General features: G+C 39.3%; 1 protein-coding gene across 5 annotated transcripts in view; it reads right to left on the bottom strand.

The window, feature by feature from the left end:
* Positions 1-24,341, bottom strand: part of MTUS2 (microtubule associated scaffold protein 2) — a 307,627-nt gene that overhangs the window by 204,704 nt on the left and 78,582 nt on the right. Inside the window, exon 1 of one of the 5 annotated variants that reach the window (XM_026860655.1) lies at positions 14,016-14,123. The exons of the other annotated variants lie outside the window; for them this stretch is intronic. The gene's annotated coding sequence lies outside the window, so the exon portion shown is untranslated. Of the gene's footprint in view, positions 1-14,015; positions 14,124-24,341 lie in introns of those variants that run through there. 5 annotated transcript variants of the gene reach the window in all.

Raw genomic sequence — 24,341 nt, 5'->3', positions numbered from 1 at the left:
AATGAATTTATGCTAGTTTATCAAATTGATTTTATCAAAATTATTATGAACAAAACATATTTTAAACATATGCCGCATTTAGCTTCAAAATTTTCTAAATCAAAGTTTTTCACTTTACAGTTCCAAATCCAGACCAAATTTACTTCATGTTGACATTTTTAAACTTTTTTAAATGGCAAGTCAGGTGACACAGAAAGGTTGCTTACTCTACCCAAATAAATATTTTATCCTCCTAAATAACAGCGTGATAACAAGCCCAGTGGAGGACTCTGGTTCTTGCTTTCACTAGGTCTATGAGGAGGCACTTCTTTTTCACTTCTTTCCTTTGGTCAGGATTTCCCCTTTACCTTCAGTTGCCATGTCCCATGAAGGATATCGCACACATCAAATGTGTCAGGTATGGCCACATACCCACATGGCCACTCCTCAAGCTCCTGACCTCCTGAAAACCAAGCTCTTGAACAAGATATGACATAGCCAGAGGAGGACTGCTGAGAAGGATTCAGCCCTGGTCCTGCCCACCACCAGAATCAACCAGAAAGCATCCAGATCAGAGTACAACCTCATCCTCCAGGTCCTGTGTGCCTGACCCTCTTCACTCTTTCCCCAGGGATTCTGGCATCAAGCCTGCAGTAATGTAATTCCCTTATGCAACACCCCTGAGAGGTCCCTGGGAAGCAGCACAACTCCCTGTTTGCTGGAAATTACAGTCACAGGCATCACTCCCAAAAACATAGCCAAAGGTAAAGGTGCTAATGCAAAGTTGTCCTCTGATTTTCCCAAGGAGGAGAGGTTGCAGCATCTGTCTCAATGACCTGAAGCAATAGTACTAAAAAATCAGGTGCCAGGATGAGACCCTAGCCCTGGAAATTGCTGTAGCTCCTGTCATTATCACAATGTATAGCTGACTTGCAAATACAACTTTCTTTTCTGAATAAAATGACAAATGAAAAAGATGCTCCATGTTAGCAGCATTTATATATATATCCTTAATTGCCTATCTATGGCAACTGAAGGACATCAATGCAGCAGGGAGAGCAAAGGGACTGCATGTTTTTCATTTGGCTGAATACTCCTTTTCAGCACTGGAGTGTTTTACCCCACAGGCCCTACTGTGGGTGGGAAACAGCTATGATCATGTGCAACTACTGTTGCTAGAGTCTTGCGGCCGCTTGGTCTCCCTGCCACAACTTTTCTTGCCATGGCAGTTGAAATGGCAGTGCAAAGAACATAAATCTTTGTACAGCTCCTTAATTTACCTCCAGTTACACTATGGGGATCACAGAATCACAGATAGAATGGTTTGGGTTGGAAGGGACCTTCAAGATCACCTAGTTCCACCCCCCTGCCATGGGCAGGGACATCTTCCACTAGCCCAGGTTGCTCCAAGCCCCGTCCAACCTGGCCTTGAGCACTGCCAGGGAGGGGGCAGCCACAGCTTCTCTGGGCAACCTGTGCCAGTGTCTCACCACCCTCACAGTGAAGAACTTCTTCCTTACAGTACATGCAAACAGATCAAAAACCTTCCCAGATAATGTATATAAATTATTTCCTTTTCATAAGAAACTTGTAAATGTGTGGGGTTTAGGGTTTTTTTTGGTCAAAACTGCATTTTGTAATACAAATCTGAAGAGCTACCCTAATAATTTATTACCTGTGAGGGCTGAATTCCCAAAGCACATTATGTGGAAAGGATCCTGCTGACTGCTATTTCAAAGGAGTACAGGATTTGGGATTAAAGATTCTCATTATCAAAACTGACAAATTATTTTAATTATTAACATCAATCAAGTCTCCACAAGGCATAAGCCTTAATAGTTGTTTTCCAAGACTTCTTTTTTAACATTTCTATTTGCTTTCAAACATTCACTGTTGGAGAAAACAACACAGTCCGATATAAGCAATCTTACTAGTCAGTTCTCTCCTCAAAAGACAGAAGTCTCTGATCATTTTAGCAATGGCAACCAGGAAGTTGATTTGATAACCACAGCAACTTACCTTGAACAAATGTCTGGTTTTATTTTAATTCCAGATAATACACCTAGTTAAAGGTATAGGAACAGCTCATACTTTCTGAGGCACAATGCTATTCAGTTCAGGACTTCAAAGAAAAACAAACAGCAGAACCTCAGGGAAACCCACTGTGAAGAGAGATGGTATTAGATGAGAGCATCCTGGCTATGGAGTAGTAAGATCTGGTAAATTGAGCAAGGCAAGACCTCAGCCCAGAGCTCCAGTCCATGTAGATCTATAATGCCACAGTCATGAGCAAAACACAGGCAGTATGAGAAAACTTTGAATCAAAAGCCCAAAGGAGAGAAATTTATCACTGATCACCCCAAGGCACCATAGAGCAAGTGAAAATGGCAAGAAAGCAAGCAGTAAAGAAGCTTTCTTGGAGAGAAGTAAAGTCAAGGCAAAAACTGATTCCTCCAAAACAAGTGGAAACAATCAGAAGAAATATGATGCATCAAATCAAGTCCATACTGACATAGTGCAGCCCATCTGTTACATATGGGCACGTTACCCCAGGGCTGACCTCACACACAAAGCATGGGGACAGCCCTCTACACATTTCTTTTTGTCTGTGGATGCTAGCAAATGCACCACTTCACCACTTGGCACTCTTGGGCGCAGTGCTACCAATGTAAATAGGAGATAACAGCGAAGGTGGGAGATGCACATTAGCTCCTCTTGTTCTTCTTGTCAGAAAGGAGGAAGCAGCAAAGGGATCCTGCCCATCTTTTCTGAGCACCTTCACCTTGCAGAGCCCAGCCAACAACTTACTATGTTCCCCTCTATCCAAAAACATGAACTGCAGTTTATCATAAAATCTGCAACAGCTGGACGGTGGATGCACTGGGCCCCAAAACACTGCTTAATTTATTTCTGTACAGCACAAAATCTTGACATGGAAAAGGGATTGTGAAATGTTTCCAAAATGATCATTGTTTTTTTTGCTAAGACTGCTAAATCTTTCCTGCCTTCCAAAAAACATCTGGGAGACAGAAAAAAATATATTTAGTTATAACACTCAAACATGAAAAAAGTTCATAAATTTGCTTCCTATTGAGCAAAAACCAGAAACTCAGAAGCTTTGTCTACTCCAGCAAATTTATCCACTGCTGATAAAGCAGTTACAACTGATGCTGAACTCAGTTTAACTTCCAAGTGTAGCCAAGGGTAAACTGTCTTTCCACATCATTTTCTGAATTCCACTGAATTCAACAGCAGGTAAATGTTTCAGTTCTTAACTGAACACCTAAATATGAATATAAGACCCTAATTTTAGATTGCCAGGTTCGCACATTTCACTCTGAACCACAAGGTCTGTAATACTGTCAAACTTTCAAAAACATTACTGTAGTCAAACTTTCAGAAATGTTACTGCAGATATACAGAGGCAACCCATGAGTAAAAACCAAATCAAATATAAAGCATTATCAGAAATTCTGCTCATTTATTTTAACTCCAGTAAAAACCATCCTCCATAATTTGACCTACATTTCCAAAATATTTTTCCTTGTGACTTGAGACCTGAAGTGGGAAAAGAACAATGTACACTTGTTTCAAAAAAACAGTGGTAAGATGAAAATTGTTAAAATCCAGACTGGGCTCTGGACTAGAGGACCCTGGTTACATCAGTTACCATGAACTACTGCAGGGCATAAAGATCAGTGTATTTTTATTCACAGTTGTACTTTCCTACGAGGCTCTGAAAAATACATGAGGTAGGTTTCCAGGTGTAATTCCAGCTGTTAGGAAGGCAGAAGGAACATATATAATTATTCCACTCAACACACTCTGACTGACCAAGAAGCCTGAGGTTCAGATGTCACGCTGCCCACCATGCACCACCCATCTGTGGTGGCTGAGGTCTCACCAAGGGCAAACTGGCAGGGAAGACCTCATTTAAGAGCACAGAAGACAGAATGCAAAATCTTATTATCCAGAAAGGTCAAGCACAACTAATGCATTATCTGCCTGCTGCTACTGATCCTGGAAGTGTACTGGAAGTACTTCACAGCAGCCACTGCTCTGCAAACAATTACATTTGTTCTGCTTTGAAAAGTTTGTAGATCTTGCTCAAAAACATTTGCAACAGCTTGTCTTCAAAAGACTGCATCCCCATTTTCATAAATTAACAGAAATTTGATTCTGTTTTAGCACTCTATCACCTTTCTATTTACCATGTGCTCTACAACCATGCATTCCTTACAGGTATAAATAAATAAATAATACTTTCATTGTGAACTTTGGGGATTTATTTTTCCTACTGTATTTTTCAACAGCAAATTTATCTACAATAAAATGATAATATTTAAGAGCTTTATGCTTATATTTATTCTTTTTATATTGTTGATTAGCACCCACAGCTGTGCATCAGGCATCTTCTGTGTGTATCAGATGCAGATCAGCTGAATGAAAACTAGCAAGAACTTGTCCCCTCAGTCCAAGGAGAAAGGGATGTTTCAAGTTGCACGTCCAAGGAGAAAGGGATGTTTCAAGTTGCATGTCTCAATTTACAGAAGTCCCACACTCTACTTACCCCAACCATTCAATTGTCTTCTCTCCTTCTGAAGCTGGGAAGAAGTTCAGGCTTTTCAGCATGTGCTGAAGACCAGTCAGGTTTTCAGATAAAACACAGAAATTAGCTCCAAAGAATGGGATACTGCAAAGAAAGCACCTGCAGATTTGCTTCCTTCTTTCCCGATTTGACTGTGTCTGCAAACTGAAGGGAGAGGACGTAGTCTCCCAAGGGACTGCTCAAGACTTTCCAGCTTTGCTGGTGGAGCTGGTTGGAGGACAAATGCTGGTGGAGGACAAGATGAACATGAGTCAGCAGTGTGTCCTCGCAGCAGTTAAGGCTAACCATGTACTCATTAGCAAGAGAGTAGCCAGCAAGTCAAGGAAGAGATCCTTCCCTCTGCTTGGCATGCATGAGGCAGCTGGAGCACTGGAGTATGCTGATACTGGAGAGGATCCAGAGAAGGGCCACAGAGATAGTTACAGATCTGGAGTACATGATGTACAAAGACAGGCTGAGGGATGTGGCTTGGTTCAGCCTGAAAGAGAGGAGCATGGAGGGGACTACTAGCTGTTCTCAACTACCTAAAAAGGGGAATAATAGAGAAGATGGAGCCAGACTTATTTCATAGGTGCCTAGCAAAAAGAAAAGAAGCAAAAAAAGAAGAACAAGTTGCAGTAAGGAACATTTTAACTACATGTAAGGGGGAAAAAAGTCATAATGACAGGGGTGAAACACCGGTACAGGTCACCCAGTGGGGTTATATGATCTCCATCCTTAGAGATTTTCAAAATTTGACTCGAAACCACCCTGAGCAATCTGACCTAATAGGGAAGCTGGACCAGCTGTGAGCAGGGCTTGGATGAGGCATCCTCCATAAGACCTTTCTCAACGAATTATTCCATGATTCTAATAGCAACAGCTCTACAGGAAGAGGAACCAAAGACAATTGCATGTCACACTGCTGGAACCTCCACCGAACAATACACAGTGCAGGTCTGAGAGCCTGAAATGACTATTTGTATCTCCAGCACAGTGCATTTTGTCCAAAATAGTACCCAGATACTGTAGCAGTCATCATTTGCTCAGCACTGCAGGAATGGGGCCAAGGACCACCCATAATGTAAAGCTACTTTGTAGTTATCTTAACTCTCTTGGGCTAGGAGCAGTGATAATGCTGGAGCCACCAAGGATGTGGCAGAGACATGGTACCTAGCATTTACCAGTGAATTACAGTAGCTCAGGTAAAACTGGCAGGCATGTGCCCTCAGCAAAGAGGATACAATATTCCTTCATGCCACAATATTTATTTTTAACTTTACTGAGTTTTAAGCTGTCTCTATTTGTCCTGGCCAGGGCATTTACTAGTGTGGCCCTCCTTAGATGACATAAAGAAAAGACACAAAAGGAATGGGAACCCTACAGAAATCTAATCAGTGCTGGTAAATTGGTGCCACGCTGTTAGTGAGTACATTTGACAAAACTCAGAAGATGACTCAAAACACACATTTCATAGATCTACATACTAAACTAAATATTTATTGTAAAAGCACTTAGCAATGGTTAGCAGTCCCAAGATTCTGCTAACACCTGTGAAGAAAAAAATTCAAGGAAGAAGTGGCTCCTTACTCTAATATCAGCCCTGCTGAACCTGGTATGTGAATGCTACACTGAGATCTTTCTTCATCAAGAGGTGTCAGAGAAATAGAACAAGAAATTCCCTCCATTTCACATCTGTGAGGTCTTTGACAACGTATTATTCCTGAAAGAAAATTACAGTGCCCATTTTCTTCAATACCTTAATCATTCTCCCAGTGATGTACAGATAAGAATAGACTCAAGTGTTCACATTCACCTTTGCAGAGCAAGTAAAAGTTTTAGACAAAATTATGTAATAACTTCTTTTATTATACCTGATTCAACATCATCTTTCTTTAACTAAACCTTAGATTCTATTTCTATTAGAATCACAATTAGCATGTCATAAAGGAAATTACAGATGTTACTAAATGGGAAGTCTTTTCTGGGAGGAGAATAAGCAGAAAATCAAAAAGAACTGAAGAAATAGTGCAAACAATTTCAATCTGTAAGAAGGAGAAAAGTTAATACTACAACCATCTCTACCACTTGCAAAATGTGTTTCTTAATCGGAATAAATATGTCATGATACAGTGGATAGCACAACAATGACTAATACTGCAAGAACGCATACTTGGAGATGGCCAAGCTTTGGTCTAACTTGCAGCAGGGCAGCCATCCCATCTGCCCTTTTCCCCTTCACTTATTTCGATACCATTAAAATTACAGGACTGATCTTCAATATAAAGAACTTCCCAATGATGCCATTATAAATTCTACTTTCAGGAGGCCTGTGGGACTGCACCTTTTTTTTTTCTTTCCCCAAAATAAAGTAGTCTCAATGATCCAAAGGTGCAATACTTTTTGGGTTTTTTTTTAATTACTTCAGCACACAGAAGAAAAAAAAGACCTACAAATAAAAAGTCTACTGTCAGTTGGCTTCCTTCAGCCTCCTGATCCACAGTGCACCAGTAGCCAAGTAGCCAGCAATATTCACTCATTGTGTCTCTAATTGGAAAGATACTGTCGATGTTTGGAAATAGTCATAAAAGTAGATAGCACTGGAAAACAATGGACATCAATTTACCTATGTGATCTCAGAGAACTACAGAAGGGATGGATATGGACTATTCAATAAATTGTACTACCTGTATTTTTAAATACATTTTGAGTACTTTTAATATGCACAGAAGTTGTTTTGAATGTCAGGCAGATTGTAATAAAACTCTCAGAAGCAGAAATTTTACACTAACAGGAAAATTAAAGATTACTTTTGCTTGAAACTGTAGAGAGATGCACCTCACATACAGCTCTGAGCATGCCAATGTTTGGAAGCTCAGTAAGAAATTGGAGGACATCAAGAAAAAAGCAAGATAAAAGTTTAATAGGATAGCAGTGTCCTATAATGAACCACTGCATACCAGTAAGGCAGTTAATCAAAAGTAATTCAATTTCATAAGGAGACATGGAACTATCATTGTTTTCAAGAACATTTCAGTTAACCTCCTCTTAGACATGATGTGATTCTCAATTATCTTGTCTTGAAGAAGAGGAGTTGATAATGTGACCCCCCTCCCAGGCTTATTTTCTAACTCATCTATGAAACTTTGGGAAAAAGAATAAAAGAAAATATATGCAACATGAATAAATAATGACTATGGGAACTATAAACTTCTGACCAGCAAATGCTTCCATACATGCTGAACTTTATTATCTTAAGCCATCTTACAGATGTCAAGGGGATGACTCAGAACAGTAAAACTATGCACATGCCAAAGTGCTTGCACTACGAGTGCAATAACTCTCACTTCTGTACAGCACGAGGAAAGATGACAGTTCACACATATGCTGCCTGTATGGCTTTTAAATCAAAATAACTGATGTTTGGAAATGTCTGGCTAGTGAAGAGCTTTGTTAGTTTGTACAAGAAACATTTGTAGGACTTTGGACATAGAAAATGTGATGAGGCAATGAATCAGCAAGCTTTGTAATGCTTTCATACATTCCCTTGGAGTGTATGGAGATGAAATAATAAGGATGATTTAGTGTCAGAAGCTCCCACTGGTGAAGTTAGGATGTCTTGACACCAAATGTTTCAGGATACTGGCACATTCTTACCATCGTCTCTAAAGAGACCTTAATATTAGCAGTCTTGAAATGAAGTGAGGTATCCTTGTTCATTATTACAGAACACATTTATATAGTTAACAAATGGATGAGTCAATGTGATGATTTCGAGGTATAAATCCAACTGTTTAGAGACTTTTTTAGGGGGGGTGTTTCCCAGGATGAGATCTCTGAGAGCTGCTATCCCTCTTGCCAAAGCAAAGATAGTACCTGTGATGACAGTGCTAGGGATCTTGTTGGAACGCTTACACAAAAGGAGCAATAAAGGCTGTTCAGGCACACCTGGTTTGTCTCTACCAGACTAATATGCATTATGTCAGATAACCACGTTAATAACTTTTATGTAATTGCTTAGAGAATTGAATCTGAAAAAGAATTGGCCTGTCTAACATACAATACTTCTAAAGTAACATTGTTAGTGGTAACAGAATGAAAATGAGAAAAGGAAAATTAAAGTTAGATGAACATTCCTCCTGCTGTGACTGAGTTCTGCACCACAAGCATTACTAGGGGCATTTTTATTGCCTCAAATGGCACAGGACCAAGCCTATTGCTTTAATCATTAAAAACCGATTAAAAGAGAGCACTGATAAATAAACATTAGGAAACTATTGCCCTCATGCTACAGAAAGGATTAGATATGGAAAAATTAGTGGCTTGTTCATTTAGTCTCATTGTTTACTTACAGTAACGTATATGAGGCAATAAGGGAATATAAATATCCAAAAGCACAATGGAAGAAAGAAAATATCCCCTTGCCAGGACTAACACTAAAGAAGCAGAGTGCCTCTTGGGTATTCTACCCTTCAGAAAATGAGTTATCTTTTGAGAAAGTTTCCACAGGTTAACTGACAATGATAGCAGTAAATACAACACAAAAACTGCAAGAGTGAATTTTAATAACTCTGCAGTTTGTCTTCTTTTATTTGGCAAACTGTCTAAATGCCGTTGTGGCATTATATTAAACTATCTCACAAGGACTCAATCAGCTAATGTATTATTGCTGGGCTTGAAAAAACATAAAAGAAGGCCTATTTATAAATAGCTTTTCAGTGTATTCATTTTTTTATTCTTCCAAGGAAGGAAGGCTGTTGCCAAAAACTATATGCCAGTAACATTTGGCAAACTTTTTGTAGCACTATCTGATCTGCAGAGACATTAAATCTATACTGTAAATACATATTCAACAACTTATTAGGAGGTGAAATCTGTTGTTTGTAACACAAACACTTACACAGTTGATAAGACCTGCTATAACAGCTGCTGTGGAGATATTTCCCCATAATTCACTTCATGTAAGCAACATATATGCAGCTGACATCTTCCTAGTGAAAAATGTTGGAAAGCCTGCTGACAGAAGTCACTGCACACAATCATTAGCCATGCTGCCATTTTGAGATACCTTTTACACCCTTGCCTTCATTGCACTGAAAATGCATCTTACACTAACTATAGGCTGCATTTTAAACAGAGACTACTTATGTAGGAATTTCAGCATGTGAATTGCTACACACCTGGTAATTTCAGAAGTAGGAAATGGCCATGTGAAAGGTTTTCTTCCCTTCTTTGCATATTGTGTTAAGTTTAAATGGCTAAAATACATTTTCAGGAATGACATGCTACATGGTAAATTTCAGCCTAGAGTTTTTTGTTTTTTTTCATGAATGAATACAAACCATTTACCAAAGTTTTTTTTTTTAAATGAGAGATAGACTTGTCACTGTACAATGGCAGTGGACATTGTCATAATGCAAAAACAGATTGTTACCAGCTATGGGGCCACTTCTGCAGACCTTAAACCCTTGCAAAACCTATCCAAGGCCTTAATTACTTCCTCTGTAATACATGTATACCTAATCATGTTTCAACTTTCATCTTTTCTCCGTCCTCTCCCATAGTCTTGACATCTAATGTTCTGTTCAAAGTACAAGCAAGCGGAAAATTCTTTTATCTTATCCTTGGGGACAGTGCAAAGCATCAACCAGAGGTAACAAAGTCCCTTCAGCATCTATCCTCTTATTAACAGAGCAATACCATCCAGTTTCATTTTTTGCAGGAGTGGGCAAAAATCTAGTGGTGTGAGTGCATAAGGAATCAGATGGTGTCTCTGATCTAATCTCTGCTACATGATATGAAACCCATGCCCCTATCATAGACATGAAAGCAAAGACTATGCAACTACACTGGCAGCAATTTAAACGCAATCAAAGTTTTCTGCACTATGGTCTTACTGTACATACTTATATTTTTAGGATGTTCTTTATGGTTATATGATTTAGCAGGAACTTTTTCTATTAAAACACAAGGCTCAGTTTAAATCAGTTTGCAAAAACAATGACAAACCACGAGATACAGATTTCAGAACTGACAGTCTACATGTGTTAGGGCATAATTGATTTGGATTCTGTGAAATGATTTTAAGGATAAAGGGTCTATTAGATCACAGAGTCTGTAGTATTTCATCATAAGATCACAGAGTCCATAGCATTCCATCATAGAATAGAATCTCATCTATACAACGACATTATGTGTCAATGCCAAGAATGTGGATAAATTAAAGCATTTCAGTCCCTGAGAAACCAGACAGTGACATGCGAGATTAAGGTGTAAGAATGCCTGAGGTCCATGCACAGCAGGGAGTTGATGTGCTGCCTGCACAGGCAATGCTCCTGGCAGGCAATGGTGCTCCCTGACGCAACAAGAAAGTGATGAATTCTCTTATTTTTGCTAATCTTACTTTGCTAATTTCTTCCCAGTCCAAAGTCTGCTCAGGATTTGGAAGTCGATCATCTGAACAAAGACCCACCACACAAGTAATTTAGAAATATTATTGTTTGTACCTCTTGTCTCTATTACTTCTGTCCCATCTCCACCAATGTTTCATCCTGGATTGTTTAGAGAATGCAGAAAACTCACAAGCTAAAGCAAGACTGCTTTCCTCCCTCCCCACACCCCATCAGATACAAATAAATCCAGAAAACATTTAGTAAATTGCACGTTAGAGGAAAAATACCACCACACCAATGAAGTCTATAGCAGAAGTCCTGTATCATAATCACATCAAGGGATTTTAAATTCTAAGCTATTTTACTCCTGTACTTTTGTATTGCTACTTGGGAATCACTACACATTTCGCTGCTCAGAGATCACTTGGAAATTAACTAATTTTATCTTGCTCTGACTTTAAATATTGCAGTGAGGATGGTGGAAGAAGTCGTGTGTGAGCAGTCTTGACAGCAGCTAGAAGTCCTGGGTAAATAAGACAGGGCTCACATGAAGTTCAAATCTGCCTTGTTCAAACCCTGTGTACTAGAGAGAATTTAATGAGTAGTCCAGTAAGAATCTGTAGACAAAAATCCATCCCAAATCAAGCACTGAAATAATTTCAAGTGACAGATGAATTCATACAAAGTCTCTTAAAAGGTAGTTTGGGTAGAAAATGCCTGCATTTATTAACCAGATTTCTTGTTAAATATAAACTGTCATTTTTTAGTTGAAAGACTACACTGTGTTCCTATGAGAAGTGTATGTGACTTCTTCTGTACAATAGCTCTTATCCCCAGAAATAGTATCTTTGGAATAGGTTTTGCATATAAAAATAAATTATCTGCAAAATTATCCTATGTGAATTGTGTTACTTTGTTTACATGGAATGTCCCATATCATTTTTTTATAATTAATGTTATTTCAACGTCATCATGTCAGATAAAGATATGACAATTACACCTTTCAGTTGCAATTACTGCTATTAGTGCAAATGTTTCCCACCGGTTTATTTTAGTTCTATTGTTTTTAAGTTTTGTGGACAAGAATTTTTCCAAACAACAAAAATGCCCCTTGACAGCTAACTTTTCATAAAATACAGTCATTTGTGTTCTCATAGCACAGCTCTTGTGGCAAAATTATACACTTCTAATCAAAAGAATATTAAGCCAAAAAAAAAAAAAAAAAAAAGTATGGTAGCACTTCCAGCCCACATCTAGACTAACAAAATAAACATGGCTAGCAATGTTCCTGGGCAGTGGGGCCAGCTGATCTGGAATGGCCCATCAGCCCGCCTTTATCCTTCCAAATATTTTTATCCCCCAAAAGAGGGATGATACTTGCAACTGCATCCTTTAATGTTAAAGTTTTGGAGATACTCTAAGGAAATGTTTGGGAGAATATTAACCCTCATGGGTCAAAGATATGCTAGCTGCCACTCTAACAGTTTACTTGGGTGGAGATGAAGTCTGAGTGCTCAGGAAGGCCCCCTATTTAGTTTATCTGTATAGATGTGACCAGGGGAAATGTAAGAAAATGTAACCAATAAAATTGTAGCTTTATGGGATCCTGGGGAAAATCTCACTGTACTCCTGGGCTCCCAATCCCAATTAAATAAGCCCTAAAGACAGGCATCAGCCACTGAATAGTAACGACCTGCTTCTCCTGCAATCTGAAATGCTTCTTCTCTGTCTTTCAGCCTCTTCAGTCTGGAAAAGTATTTATGTAAGAAATACTCCAGTAAAGACATTCATATGGTATTTGTGGCTTCAGATTTTAAAAAACATATCTTGTCGGTGAAATCCTCCAGAGTGCAGCTGTATGTCTTCTGCCCCATCTCTTGCACGGTAACAAAGCCAGAGTCAAACCCTGTGGGGAGGGGCTGCAGTGCCTGAAGCACCTGCCTTCTACATCAAAATGCCTTTTTCTACCTGACTATCTAGAGCTCTGTGCTGTGCAGGCTTTTATCCTTCAGATGCACCTGAAACTTGGATAAGTTCCTGGCAAGAAATGTTCACAGCAAAACATCTGCTGCCTTTAAGGGAACAGGTTTTGACCTCTGTAGGGTTACTAAAGCAGGTAAATTTTTTGGTCAAAATAATCCTGTCATCTCATTAAAATTCTACACATTTTTTTTTGTGGGAAAGTTTCTATCTTGTTTTTTCTAAGTAGAGAAGAGAAGAAGGGAGCAATGACAATGATAAGTATATTTTTAAAAAATTAAATCTGAAAAAATCTTTTCAAGAATAGATAAAAAATTTCTAAATAATGTTTTTTGACATTTTTCAGTTAATACAGTCAATATTTTTTGACCGACTGTTCTTATTTGACATTTCAAGACAAAAGGGTCCAAGTCAACTGGCATAAAGCCACACCATGACCTACAAAGAAAGTGCAAAGCCTGTACTAATTAGCCTCATCCCACAATGGACATGAGGGCAATACCAGAGTGCTGAAGAACATTTGCACAGACAGCAGAAGCAAACCCAAGAGAAAGCAGGAAGGCAGCAGTTAATCAATCTAATGGATAACGAGATTATAAAAAAAAAAAAAAGCAAAAGTGTTGATAAATCAGTTATTTGCAATGAAAAAGAAAAAAAGAAAATAAGATCAGTAGTAAAAGAAATTGAAATAGGCTGAAAACCAGGAAGACAGCAGAGAAGTATAATCACAGAAGAGGAAGAAACTGCACCTGCTTGAAAAAAACAGCTCTGGCCTTTCTCAGACAGAACTATCACTCCCAGAAAACCCTCTGGATTTGGGAAAAGTTGAAAAAAATGAGAAGCAAGCACAAGGTATGCAATCCAGACTGAAGATGTATGGAGTCAGGCTAAATACCTCCCTATTATATCTAGTTTCCTAGTATTTTGCTAAAAAGGACACTCAGGAGCAAACACATCCCTTTCTCCTCTGAACTAGATACCGAGAAATTCCTCCCTCTCTTTGCTCTCTTGCAGACTTCTCTTACTTCAATTCATTTCCTTTGCAATGAGGCCTGGAATATGCCCCTTGCACCTACCTGGAAACCTAAGGAAAGAGCTGCTCAGCTCAGGGAGGTCCTCCGGTGGACTGAGGAGTCTCTGGTGCCCTGCCACATAAATAAACAACCTTGGTGGTTTGCTCCTCCAGCTCCCAGCCAGCCTGGTCTAGCCCTGACCTCCTTGGCAAGAGGAATATTATGATCAGCCAAGTCCTGTCTTAACCTAATCCTTGTTTGATCAGCAGAAGATTATGCTAAGAGCCTTCCTATCTGAATACAACATGTGAGTATTCAGGCCAGCTTCTGCCTTCCTGTTGTTAGTACTTGATTGTCATCATCAGCACACACACCTTCCACAGACACCTTCAGAGCAAAGGGTCCAAAGTTCTCCTGTCATCAGCCTTTTCCATGTCCCTGGAAAAGGGATTGGTGTGTGAGAAATTGTGGCATGAAGCCATTATCCTTATTATATATGGTGGGATATTTTTTGAGAAACACAAATGCAAGCAAAGTGATTAGCCATGGCCGTACCCTACAGAAATAATACTGCTTCCTTCTGATAAGCAAAGTAATTGTTTTGAATGTGACTTTACCTTATTCTGTGCTGATGCACAAATCAGGGATGTTATCTTGGAGACAAGGACAATAATAATAATAATAAAAATATTCCTATGACTTTCATGGTATCAATGTTATTTTGCTTAAAACCAGAAAGGTTTTCAAGAAATGTCTGATGTCACATCTGGCGCGGGTGGGATCAGGCCGTGTCCAGGTCTCTACTTGGTCTAGCACTTGCCTTCTGTGGCAATCAGTAAGCTTGTAACTTTTCTGCCTTGCCCTTGTGGATTAATACCAGAAGTAACATCTAAAACCTGAACGCTCATCAGCTGGAAATGTATCTTCTTGAATTAACTGATCATAAAGCAACTGTGAGTTTCTGATATGATGCAGCCAAAATGAAGGCAAATGCAATCTTACAGAAGTATTTTCAACACAGATTCACAAACACAAGTCTCTGTGTAAAGCACTAGTGAGATATCAAGCAACCCAACAAACTGCATTCAGTGTAATACACCGGTAACGGTATGTAATGTAACTGATGGAGATGAAAAGCTCTTTTGGGAGAGGAGAAAGGAGAATGTGGCTTGTTTAGTCTAGTCCAACAAAAGCTGAGACAGACTGATCTCTCTCTCCAGGGGAACGTAAGGGGGTTAATCTAAGAATATACACTATGAGAATGGTACCTGAGAAAAGATATTTAAATTTGGGTCACAAAAATAAGTGAGTACAACCTATCAGTCAATTATCTAGGTAAAAGTAGAAGACAATTCCTAGCCTTCACAGGAGAGAGCTTTTGCTACCCACGTACTCCTAAATGGGAGATGGGAAAATTCTCAAGGGATTATATGATATGAAGCTTGGGGCAGCTGGGACAGGTCTCATGGACTAGAAAGTAACCTCTAGGTAAAAAATGTGTCATAGTAAAGCTTCTCTAAGAAAAAGAATAGGCAATTTGTCTCTAGTATCAGAGGTACTTGTTCTTCAGCAACCACCAACCTGCATACGCAGCTCCTGATGGGTGCAGGGCTCTTGGCATGGATGCATCCATTTGGGAACTAACTTCGTACAGCAGTACAAGGAGCAATACAGCTCCCTTAAACAGTTAAACAAGGCTCAGATTTGGGGTCTCTGTCCACACAGAGTCAATCTGCAGCTAAAAAGACACACTGTTATGGTCCTTCCTCACTATCAACTATTTCCTATAAGAAGTCACACTATACTCTTTTTGTCCTGTTTAGACACACATTTATGCACACACACCCCAAATGAAATCAAAGCAACATCCTTAAACAGAGCAAATTTGGAAAGAAGCTTACTGACAGTGTTTTATAAGGGGCTAGACTGCAAAGCCACATGAAGAAGCACCTTATACAAATAGGACTACTCAACAAACAAGTATTGCTCAGTGTAAACCTTTCAGGAGATAACATATAGGGCTTTTGGTAAAAGAGGGAGATAACACCGTAGAGTATTTGGAGTATGGAAGGTAACTGAACATCATGCTTGGACATATCCAGCATTAAAAAAAAGTCTAATCCCATTAAACTGAAGAGACCTCAGAAATCAGCTATGACACAACCAACTGGGACAGAAGAATATAACGAATTACTCTACAGATATTTCACTGAGAAGTATAGTCTAGTGAGAATATATTATTTGAAATGTTGCAACACAAAGCTAAGGTTTGAGGACACAGGGAGAGGTTTGTTTAATCCTGAGAGATACTGGCCTTGCGTATCTTGGATCCACCTCAGTCTTTGTTAAAAGGGATAACTTGAAGGTGTGCCAAGTAATTTATAATATGACATGATATAGGTGTTTTTCACCTGCTTGATCAGCACAGGTCACTAAAGTAAACCAAGAAAAAGATGGCCGCAACATAAGATCGCATTCAAAAAAACACTATAGATGTATACTCTATCTCTTTTAATTCATGGTGAGTTCCCCAAACACTTTTCTCTCCTTTTTGCCCCTCGCTTGTCCTGTGTGCTTAGCTCGCATGTTTTTCTTTAGTCAAAGACTGTTCAAGACTCCCTGAAAGACTGTGCACTTTGGTCAAAGGCTGTAGAAAACTCCTTCTGCGTTCCTTGTACTTCACACAGCAAGGTCCTGTTCTCATTTGGACTCTCTGTGAGCTAACGTAATAAAAATAGCAGCTGGAAAGTTAAGACAGGGCACTCAGATCTCATATATAGTCTACTCTCCTTTTACAGATGTATCTCAAGTACACTGGCACCATCACGTTGTGAGGGAGAAACAGATTTAAATCATCAGTGATCCTCAGGTTTATCTTGTTTAATACTCAGTCATTCAGCTCTTCAGTGGGAAGACATTTCACACCACACAACTCAGCTTTATTTCAATTTTTCTGCCCTTGTATGTTGCTTAAGCCAACCCAAGTTGCTGTGACAACAAGCTGGTCCTCTACTGAAAGGAAAAATAGCTTAGAGAATCAGGAGCAAGGGACACAGGGGAGAAAGACCCCCAGTCCTGTAATTCAGAGATGTGGTAGCAGGTGAATGTTTATGTGAGAAAAGGGATCTCCAGAGCACTGAGCAAAAAGAAGTGAGTTATTAAAGGAAACTGTTGAAAACAGTGTGGATGGGGACCTTAAATTTAAACAACCATCGGTACTAAAGCTGTTTGTTACTCATTCATGCCCTACCTGTAATAACATGCAACAACCTATCCTTTGCTTTTTTAATTGGTAAAAGTGACTAGAAAAAATATTTAGGATTATATTTACTGGTGATTCGTCACTCACAGCACACAGCAGCAGTCTGTTTTAGTTGGGATTAAGACTGAACTTGCAATTTGCAATCTCTCAACCAGTCCAGTCTGTTCCCTATACCTATGCACAGATCCAACAGAACTGCAATCTGCTGCACCTTACTGTTGTTAGCAAAAGCCAGCATTTGTAAAGGGCTACAATGAGAGACTAAAGTCATCCCACCTTTCTACAGCATCTACAGCTGAACTAGTCACCTCAAATTCCTTTTACAAACAATAGAGAAAATAAGGTATTTTCAGGGCACAATTCATCTGACTCATTCTATGTACCTTGCTCAGATTGAGATGAGATAATTTTATCTGCTGACCTGAATGGTGCTGAAGGGGTGGTTCAGACATAGACACCTATGATGTAATCTCTTCATCTGGCCAGAGTCTCAGTCTTGGAGGCCTGAACTCTGGTCTCTGGACACCAGCCATCTTTAGTGGTAGGCAAATCACTTCATCTCTGCAGAACAGGGTTTCTTTTCAACAAACTATCTGACTAAGAGCTAAGCACTGAGTTTAGGCAAGTCAGGCAGACAGACTCCGCAACCTGCTGAGAGAAAGAGGCCCTTCTCAATGGAAATTCAAGTTAGACTTGTGGCTTGAATCATCCTGACTCTTTTATATGGTTAAAATCAGGTAAATCTTGGCTGCCTGCTTTGCAATAGTATTTTCTACAGTTAGAGTGGTGAATCCTATGGGCAGGGCTCTGGAAAAGCTTTTGAAAAACAGGTTTGACTCCTTCAAGGAAAACTACCACTTAGGCTTCTGGTAGCTGAAAGTAAAGTGCAATTGTATAGCCTGTTTTGTAAAAACACTTGTCTTCATTTTGTTCAAGAGTTTGTCTTTTGTTGCTGTAGTGACTCAGCTTCTTTATGTTACCTAGTCCAGAGCTAAAACCACACAGAGAGAGAACACAGACTCACCGTGAAACACCACACTGGGAGCAGAGTTACTGCGTAAGGAACAGCTACTTCTCTGGGTCATTACTAACAGTTGTGTCAGCAGTACTCTGGCTTTAAGTCACAGGTCCACTCACTGGGGTATAAAGCACCTCTTCAGCTAGAGTCTGGGTTAAGCAGACACTGCATTAAGAGCAAACTCTTGAGTTGTGCTGTGCTAGAGTTCTATTTGTTCATACAAATAAGGGAAATCTTTGCCAAATGCAAAGGTAGCAAACCAGAAAAGATATGGGTTTTGTTTGGGCATTCATAAGAGGTTTCTAGGTTGACTGCAGTAGTCATCATGACAAGAAACGGAGTGTAACCCTGAAGCAATTTAATAAATCTAAGATACAGAGTTGTGTAGTCTCATCCTACCTGTTCCTTTTCCAATAATCAGCGATGATTTATTATTTTTCCTGAAAAGCTCATGTACTAGCTTTGGGTTTGGGTTGGGTGGTACTTCTGAACAGAGGTTTCTCCTAGCAAGAATTTCCTGCTCTGTTAACAAGGTGCTTCTTACTACCCCATCATAAATCTTACCTTTTCCATTTTATCTTACTCCAGCTGTCCATGCACAAATTCCACACTTTCCTCTGTTTCCACTATAAGAATCTAAAAAGCTTTTTATTTTTCCACACAGTCACCCACCCCGAAAATATTTTTCTTTTATATAAACTCCCCAGTGTTCTATAAACTCTTTGATTCCTTCTTATTCTCTCTGAAGGGAATAACACAACGATTCTTCTCTCCCCGAGGTTTCACCAGAGATTTTCTTTCTACCAGTGAATATAGGTCAGTGAATTTAGACCATATGTGTTGCTCCACTGGGTGATTGTTCCATTTTACAGTAAATAAGGCAGGACATCTGTTTTAACAACAGAAAAACCTACAGGAGTTTGTCAGATCAGACTGGTTTTGTACACCTTAAGTGTTAAAGGACCTTGAAGCCACAGTAAGTAACACAGAAGGTTGAAGAGAACCTATAGGCATTTTAATCTGAAATCATTCTTAATAAGAGCTCTACAGATAAATAAATGAAAAATCAACAGCTTTTTGACTGGATGTGGAATTGCATCAGATTTCTGTGTTGGGAAGAAAATCATCATTAATCAGAATCCAGTGAAGCCCTGAAAGCAAAATTGATTTTAAATTATTTACAGTATTTCTAGTATTTTGAAACCAGGAATATTTCTATCATTGTTTTAACATTTCTGACGGTTACGTCGATTATGTTGATATCTTGGATCAAATTATTAACATGTCTCTGTGTGTAGCATAAATATTTATAATATAAATAGCCAATGTTGTGTTTTTCATATTTACAATACAACATAATAAATACTATACCTCAGCTACAAGGTATAAAAAATTCCCTAATGTCACAGTGACTTTTTTAAAAAAATAACATGGATAAGTTAAACAATACATAAGACTGTTAAACTCAGCTTAAACTGCAGTGCCAGAGAGCAGTTAGACTGAGAGTACATCCCACTGAGCGTATTGTTAGTATGCAGATTTTGACAAGTTTTGAGAGGAAAATTGTGTTTAAAAGTTAGATTGTTTTAAAGCGTTATATTAAAAATTACTTAATCTTAAATCTGGAAATGGAAAAAAACTCCAGAAAGATCTAAAATAAATAGTATGGTGATATAGACAGATGGTGATGTTGGGGCAGAACGCCAGTATACAGAATCACAATGTTCGGTAAATTGTGGGCAAAATAATTAATGGCATTTCTAGTAGCATAACACCCTGCAAACGTACACACTGCCTCATGGAGTACTTGTCAGCAATATTGATCTAGGAAATAATTAGTCCCTGTAAAGTTTTTTCACACTCTTTCACCAGATGGCCAGGCAAGATCGTCAGCTAAAATCCTGCTGTTTCAGCACCGGAGAAAATGGCAAGAAGTTATGCTTTATGCTACACTGTGCAAGGTCTGGGCACACTACACTGTGCTCATGGCTTCGTTCTCTCAGGTACTGCATACCGGTACAGCATGCTTCACAAATCACATCAGATCATTTTCCAAGCATCACCGCCAAGCGCACTTCACACCCCAACATTTGCAAGCCACTCTGCAGAAAGTTTTGCCATCTGCCAAAACATAGAACTTCTCCAAGTGGAATGAGATCAGAATTCATATATTTAGAAGCAGAATGAACTCCAAATGAGACAGGATACTTGCTTAAAAAGAGAAATATGTTAATAATAGCTTGCAATTACAGTGACTCTGTAGCAGCTCCAGCTTCACGTTCAACTAACCTTCACTTTATCTCACTTCACTTTGTTACCGTGCAAACATTTAAGGAACTTTCCAGTGACATATTGACTGTTCCCACAAATATTCAGTATTGGTTTACTCTACAGATACTTTAAGATTAGCTACTGATTTTAATGGAAGCCTAATAAGACAGAAGCATACAGCTGGGTAGGACTATCCAGCAGAAATGCATACACTAGGCTAGAAATAATATGCAATATGAAAACATACCTTCTATTTTGTTTGTTCCCTGTATCCTAAAACTAGCTCCAAGGCTCTGGAAATCAGAGAAGAATAGCCTTTTCTTAGAAACTCAAGATCTGCTCAAAGACATGGAATACTGGATATGGCATTTGACAATGTAAGAATACTAAGCAGCAGCATAGGGAATTCTGGAAGGTTAACACTTCTCCTTTGAACCAGGAATGGCAAGCCTAATTTGGCTGACGATGAGAAAAGGAAACAAAACAGGGCACTGAACAGCACTGCTGTGGCTGTAGCTGAGGCAGAATTTCCATTTCAAAGCCTGTTTTTTCATGGCCTATTTCTCCCTTATAAATACAAGCTGCAAGTTAAAGCTTGGTGCAAAGAGTTCACCTGTCACATTTAGGAATGAAAAACTGAATCAAGTTGCTAAAAAAAAAAATGGGAAAGGAAAAAAGATACTATTGTTAGTACAAATATATTTATGAAAAAATCTACTGTTCTTTTTGGGAGGATGTGAGGAAAGAGAAAGCCTTGTCTGCGTGCCTTTCATCAGATGTCAATACCATGCCGCAGCTGCAAAGTCCTATGAAGACAGTGATTACAAAGCCCAAGAAGGCTCTTTAGACGTGTTTGTCTTCAGTAGAAAGTCTCAGGTCTGAACATGAAAAAAGAACTTTGACTTTGCAGGTTCAGTGTTGACAGTCACTGAGTGCCTGATACAGAAAAAAAATTGTTTTCAGCTGTGCAACAGTCTAGTCTCAGTCAGAGTTAGACTCAGTGGTTTGATACGTTGCCAGAGTTTGGCCTGAAGGACACAGTCTGGTCAGTCAGTGACTGGTTGATGATACATCCAGTCCTTCCTGGTAACGTATAAATGCAGGATGGCTTTCTAGGGAAGAGTAAGTCTTCACAGAGGTTTCAACTATTTACACTACAAATACAGAAGGTATTGATTTGTCAGGATGTTCTCTGAGAATTCCCCCACTGTCCAACACAATACTTGGATCATTTAGGATTATCCTGAACTGCAATGTTCCAATAGAAGCCTGCTGGGATTTTCCATGCTACTGATGCCAGACTGTTTTCAGGTCAGAGATGCAGAAGCTTTCAAGACCAAACACAATAATGCTACTTATCTGTGAAAACAGGGAAGAAAACAGAAAGGTATATAGTGCGGGATGAACGCGTTTACTCTCTTATGCAGCTCCTTGTATTGGCTCACTTTAACAGCACCCAAGCACCTTCCAGTAGTCCATCCAGTGATGTGGCTAGCATCTGTTATGTATGCTTCATTCACTCCTCCATTCTGTTTGATTATCCTATCAATATGTGGCAAGTTTACTGCCTTATATGTAACCATGACCTTAGTTGTCTTTGGCACATTAATCAGAATGCAGTTTGCATTTTTCAATGGTACAAAGTTCTGTGGATAATAAAAACTAGCAATGAGCACTCCCCACCATCTCACAGTCACTACTAAAACATAACATAGAAATCACTGGTGAGCTTTGGGAAGCACCGAGATTAGGTGGTGAAAGTGATCCTTTGAAGAGTCTGCACACTACGGCTGACATCTACAAAACACATTAGGGAAACCCGAGGGTTCATTTTGTCTGCAAGAGCAATGAACAATTCAGGCAATAAAGCAGTCAAAGAGGAGATAATTAAAGAAGACTTACTGAATAACTTATTTTGTGAAAATGAAGTTGAAGGTTTGGAGTTTCTTATTTAAGGAAAACGTCAGCACTTCAATGGAAGAAGTGAGGCAGACATATGAGAAATGCTAAAATATTAAGATGTATATTAGAAAACGGTGATTACATTTTAGGACTGTTAAAAAAATTATGTCGTCTCTGCTGTATTTTACACACATCCTGCCCAAGACAAATATTTGTTAGCACATAAGCCCGACTTGCACCATTTTCTACAACATGCAGATACTTTAATAGCCTAATTGTAAAATCAGAATTGATTTCTCTAGAAATCTGCAATTCAAACACCATTGTTTTCCTGCCGTATACTCAGTGTTGCTCTCAGCCAAGATTTAGATTATATTTGACAATAGCTAAACTGTCAAACAACATCAAATTTTCCAATGATTAGTTACTAGGAGAGCGAAAGTAATAACTTTGTGATATTTTGGATACCGTTATAAAGCTATACAGCACATCAGAAATATGCACTGGAGTCAGCACACTAAGCAATTATCTGTGTTGAGCTGATGGATAACAAAGCTATGATTTCCAAAGATCCTTTCTGAGTTTCCCATGCTGTTCCAGTTCAAGCTGAAACAAAGGAGTATGTTGCAAGGACCCTGAGCAAAGATATAAGTAGTACATTGTTAACAACACCACACACACACACCCCCAGTTCTCTTCCAGAAATAGCTTGGATTATAGAAAATTATTAAAATAATTCTACTGGGTTCCACTGCTCATGTTAAGACATGAGAATGGCCACAAAAATGAGAACCTGCCCACTGATCAACCTACAGTCAACCTGTGGCCATGAGGCAGTGTATGGTGTACACCAACGGGTGTGATGGTCCAGAGCAGACAGCAGTCCCCAGTAAAGGGTTTCTCCTCCCAGTTTAGTTCCATTGCTAGAGACAGTGGCTGCTGGAGCAGCTGACATTTATCCACTTTACCTGAAGAGGGTGATGATTGTAAAATGCATCAGCCGAAGGATCAGTTTCACCTAACTTTCTATGCCTATGCTGCAGACACTACACCTAAACTTTTGGCTTTTAGGCATTTAGAATTAGCATTTACAATTTTGTCACAGGCCATAGGCAAAAGTAATCACTGTAAAAGTCTACAATGTCTCGTGAACCCTAATGTCTGTGCACTGACTGAACAGAAATCTAAGTAAATACTTCCAACCTGAACCTCAATATGTGCCTGTGACTGAGCATGACAAATGCCAGCCAGAATGCGATAGGTTTTATCAGCCAGCCTCACTAGTAATAGATTTAATGCTTACTATAGCTGGAGTCCAGAAGAAAAGAAGGGGACTACACATAAACATCACCCCACCATGCGTAGTCATCAAGAACCGATACTTGTGTCAGTGTCGGATCTTGATTATCTCCTCCACTCCAGCAGAAAACCTGTGAAGTCTGACCAAGCAATTAGCAGAACACCAAGTTGGTAATGGTGAGCCACTGACTGAAATGGAGCAGTCTGAGAGATGGAGGATAGTATAAGAGATTATTAGGGTAACATCAAAATTGTCTCCGTTCCACCCTGGTAGGTAGCAAAAAGTCAGCAAAACAGGATTTCAGAGAGAGAGAGAGAGAGAGAGAGAGAGAGCGCTTCAGCTCCACCAGACACAATTTCCCCAATCAAAGGTGGCCTTCCTAGGCAAAACGTTCCCCATGACACTGGGTAGGTGGAAACCCTATTCTCAGTATTGTGAGATCAGGACCACAGGACACTTTTGGTCCTTCACTACTCCTTTGGGCAGAAGATCAAGAGAGACTAGTGCTATAAATCAGTTTTCAAAATGAGATACCATACCTCTGTGGGAAAGGGAGAGCACCTTTCATAGCACAACAGCTGCAGATATGAACTTGCATTGAATGATACTTTCAAGAACAGGGGGGGGGGGGAAAGC

The sequence above is a fragment of the Athene cunicularia genome, assembly GCF_003259725.1.
Source record: "Athene cunicularia isolate RWA chromosome 1 unlocalized genomic scaffold, athCun1 chr1_part1, whole genome shotgun sequence".
NCBI lineage: Eukaryota > Metazoa > Chordata > Aves > Strigiformes > Strigidae > Athene > Athene cunicularia.
The sequence above is the reverse complement of the archived record's forward strand: the minus strand, read 5'-3'. Positions and strand labels throughout refer to the sequence as shown.